Source organism: Poromitra crassiceps (assembly GCF_964638095.1).
Source record: "Poromitra crassiceps genome assembly, chromosome: 12".
Lineage (NCBI taxonomy): Eukaryota > Metazoa > Chordata > Actinopteri > Beryciformes > Melamphaidae > Poromitra > Poromitra crassiceps.
This window is the reverse complement of record NC_139632.1, coordinates 29,386,463-29,391,146: the sequence shown is the minus strand read 5'-3', so window position 1 is coordinate 29,391,146 and position 4,684 is coordinate 29,386,463. Positions and strand designations below refer to the sequence as shown.

Below are 4,684 nucleotides of genomic sequence, written 5' to 3'. Positions count from 1 at the left end.
TGGCGCTGTCACATCGCTGCTTTCTGGCGGCGCTGTCACATCGCTGCTTTCTGGCGGCGCTGACACACCCCTGCTTTCTGGCGACGCTGACACACCGCAGCTTCCTGCAGGGATGCAAAGTCATGGATAATGAAAAAGGTGACGATACTTGAGTGCCCTATTTTGGGATGAAAAAGGTGACTAGTTTGCATACCTGTTCCTGGCGGCATTGACACACCCCTGCTTCCTGGCGGCGTGTCACTTCCTGGCGGCGCTGACACACCCCTGCTTCCTGGCGGCGCTGACACACCCCTGCTTCCTGGCGGCGTGTCACTTCCTGGCGGCGCTGACACACCCCTGCTTCCTGGCGGCGCTGACACACCCCTGCTTCCTGGCGGCGCTGACACACCCCAGCTTCCTGGCGGCGCTGACACACCCCTGCTTCCTGGCGGCGCTGACACACCCCAGCTTCCTGGCGGCGCTGACACACCCCTGCTTCCTGGCGGCGCTGACACACCCCTGCTTCCTGGCGGCGCTGACACACCCCTGCTTCCTGGCGGCGCTGACACACCCCTGCTTCCTGGCGGCGCTGACACACCCCTGCTTCCTGGCGGCGCTGACACACCCCTGCTTCCTGGCGGCGCTGACACACCCCTGCTTCCTGGCGGCGCTGACACACCCCTGCTTCCTGGCGGCGCTGACACACCCCTGCTTCCTGGCGGCATTGACACACCCCTGCTTCCTGGCGGCGTGTCACTTCCTGGCGGCGCTGACACACTGCTGCTAGCACTAGAAGACTGAATGAATTTTATTTGACAGATGTTAAAATACATAATGAATAGAAGCCCTTAGGCCACAACCATACACATGTACAGTATAAAATTGTCGAGAAATGTTCACACACAATAAAGTCCAGGGGCCATATCTTACGCCCAGTGCATGGGCAAATCTTTGCTAGTTTCTAGCACTCAAAATCCCCCCCCCCCCCCCCCCCCCCCCCCTTTAATTAGCACTGGGTCAGTACATCAAAGGATGTGTGTCAGTGACCTATAAGATATGGCACCAGGAGATTTCCATTGTGGTCCTCGAAAACAACATCAACAATACATACACCACGTACAATAACTTACAAACAATGAAGACTCGCCCTCCTCCATGCTCTCGTCATCTTGTCCCCTGCTGCTGCTGCTGTTCTCTGTGGGGCCTATCAAGAATATAATCTGATTAGCTTTTTGTCAATAACAGCACCAGACCGCATTATGTGTAGATATGCAGCTCTTCTCTGGGCACTATTTACAACTGGATCAAGGCAAATGAACTCATACTTAACTTAAAACCATGTGTATAGTTTCCGGTTCCAATCATGGATTGTCACACACAATCCTAAAATGAGTTTAGTGATAGAATCATCCATCGGATAGATGGTCAAGCCATACGGCAACTAAACTGTTAAGCTTCCTGGACTTTGGCTTGACAGTTCATTATCGTGGTCCGAGCACATCAACAGGGTGGTTGCCAAGATGGGTAGAGCAGTTAGCCATTACTAGAACGTGTGCATGATTTGTTACAGCAGTATTACTTAGCCAAATGTTTTGTTCATTAGTTCTATGTCATTTGGATTATTGCTCTGTATTTGCTGCTCTAATATTTGTTTTAATAAACAAATATTAAGCCATTATCTGCCATGTTTCTAGCTACTATGACTGACCACAGTATGCTGAAAATAATAAGACCACTCTGAAAATCTTTGTCACACTAACCTGGTAGAATAATCTGCACCCTCACTTGCAGGCCAGCATCAAGGAAGTAGGAGTTGAGGTCCCACGCTGCTTGGTATAGGGGAGCATTCAGGGGTTGAGACCTTCCCTCATCCAAAAATAGCCTCATTTCTTCATCCAGATACACTGAGATTGAATGCAACCAAACAAAATGTTCTTTAATGGGGAAGGGCAAAGGGCTGGTGAGAAGATAAAACGGGAACACTAGCCTACAATGCAATACTGATCACACGTTCTTCCTTCTTCACCGACCCAACAACATAGCGTTAAATATAGCCTACGTTACCCACATTAACCGTGTTCCCGTCTAGCTACATCAGTACTGTAGAATTTTAAATGTTTTCACTTGGTTTTGGTATTTTTAACATTTTCCCTCCAAAACCTTTTGTGCAGTCGCATTAACGTTACTGTAACAGAGACTGTTTACCGTGACCGGCTAACGTTAAAAGTTAGCCTACTGTACCTAAACATTAGCGGCATATTTTACATCAATAGACGCAGAATAATTTTACTATTATGATAGCATGTACTATTTGAATTAAATACAGGCAAATACTCTCAGAAATGTATTTTAGGTGACAATTTACCATTGACGATGCGCGCCTCCATGTTGCAGCCATTGTGGTGTGACGTCAGACAACTGATTCCCAGCCCAGTGGGGGTAGATTTTTTTCTCCCAGTTTTAAAGTCGGAGCTCCCACTTTGAGTGGCGTTCCAGCGCACTTTTCCTAATAGGAGGCCAGAAAAACCCCAGGTCCCAGTTGTCTGGAAGGCAGCATAAGTCCCCATGTGGGTGTATATCACATACAGGAGCCTCGCATGTGACTGCAAAACCTGCGCTTTCTGATATGCACACGCATACAGTATGATGTCTGGCAGACATGTGACTTTACACACGTGCACGCACGCACACACACACACACACACACACGCGCACACACACACACAGCTGCACATCCCAGCTGCCCTTGAGGCAAGATACCATGGCTTCTTCAGGTCTACAGGATTAAAACGAAGGCTTAATAAACACGTTACTTTGTAGTCGCAGGATTAACCCTCCCCCCCAGCCTCCATTAATGACACACGCACACGTGCGCACACACACACACACACACACACACACACACACACACACACACACACACACACACACACACACACACATAATCCAAGACCAATTCAGGCTCATTCAAAGTGAGACACACATAGAGAAATACACCTTTAGCTGAGTTGCGGCCCGAGGCTGCGGTGCTACAGTGGAATGTGCCGTGTGATGGTGTTATAGGAAGGCTGAAGGGGGTGTGGCTACTGGAGGCTGCAGGGATGAGATGGGTGTGTGTGTGGAGGGAGGGGTGTGGCTACTGGAGGGATGTGGGGGTGTGTGTGTGTGTAGAGGGATGTGTGGGGAGGGGAATGGGGGTGTATGGCACAGCAGACTGGTGTATTTCTCTTTCCTGACAGCTCTCTCTTTGCGAGGTCCACCTCTGCCCAGGTAGCAGTTACCATATTGCACGAGTAAGACATTTCTGGGCTGAAAGGACTCGGAGGCTGAATATATTTGACAAAGGAGTTCATACTGTGAAATGTGAAGGTGCCAGTGAGTGGGGGGTGGGTGGGGGGTGAGGATGTGTGTGGGGGGAGCGAGCCCTCCTGTGTGTGTGTGTGTGTGAGTGGGGGGTGGGTGGGGGGTGAGGATGTGTGTGGGGGGGGAGCGAGCCCTCCTGTGTGTGTGTGTGTGTGTGTGGGGGGGGGGGGGGGTGAGGATGTGTGTGTGGGGGGAGCGAGCCCTCCTGTGTGTGTGTGTGGGGGGGGGGTGAGGATGTGTGTGGGGGGGCGAGCCCTCCGGGGCGGCTGTTTCTTCCAAGCCGATCCCGCTGACTTTAATCCTCGGCATCACGTGAACAAATCCCACCGCTGCCACCGCTGTCTCCTGCAGACGGCCCGTGGCTGTGGCTTTATCAGCCCTGGGGCTGATGTGGGGCAGTGCATCTATTCATTCCTGCTTCCTGCCTGCTCTGCCTTTGCCTCAATTGGATATAGGGCATGCAATGGGCAGATAAGGGTCAGAGACGTTGGTTTCATTTCAATTTTCAGAGAGGAGACACCGTTTCAGTTGCAAACCTCACCAGTTCTCCAGCACATGATACACACAAATAGGGGGGCTTTACTGCAATACTCCGGGATCCCCCCTCCCCCTTCTCCCCAATTGTACTTTGGCCAATTCCCCCTGCTGTTCTGGTCGTCGCTCCGCCCCCTCTGTGGATCTGGAGAGAGTTGTAGATCCGGTACATGTGCAGTCGCCAGCCGTTTCTTTTCAAGGAGTTTCACTGGCATGACGATCACGCTATTCCCCCCAGTTCCCCTTCCTCCCCCTCCCCTTCCCCTTCTCGAACAGACCAGAGGAAGCACTAGTGCAGCGACCATAACACATACTCTTAATCCGGCTTCCCACAAACAGACACAGCCAAAGGTGCCTGTATGGAGGCCCGACCAAGCTGGAAGCAACACTGGGCTTGAACCTGCGACCCTCGTGTTAGTATGCAGGGAATCTACCGCTGCACTACTGCTAAGGACAATATGCTCAGTTTTCTCAATAATCATAACAAGCTCATGTCTGTGGGTTAAAATAACGCCAATGGGTAACATGTGCAAGAACAAGAATAACAAGGCTGTCATCAACGTTAGGACTCTTGCTCACCTGGATTGTTGACTTGTTCTAGCTCGTCACGCGAGGCATCTCGACCCGCTCCGTCCACGAGATGAAAGTAAAAGGCTCCACAAAACATATAAACTACGATAGGCTATCACACGCTGTTGTGGCCCGGGCTGCCATCTTAGGTGAGGGCACAAAGAGAGCGATTGCAAACGCCACTATGGGCCTATATGGCCAAACTACGGAAGCCTACATGGACAAAGACTTCCGCCAG

The 4,684-nt window shown here is 51.2% G+C and overlaps 1 long non-coding RNA gene across 1 annotated transcript; it reads right to left on the bottom strand.

Annotated features, from left to right (window-relative positions):
- Positions 1–626: 626 nt before the first annotated feature.
- On the bottom strand, positions 627–2,374 carry LOC310787077. Its single transcript, XR_014553243.1, has 4 exons — positions 2,345–2,374; positions 1,740–1,883; positions 1,110–1,183; positions 627–776 (listed from the first exon to the last, which is right to left on the bottom strand). It is a non-coding gene; the product is annotated as an uncharacterized lncRNA (long non-coding RNA).
- Positions 2,375–4,684: the final 2,310 nt, after the last annotated feature.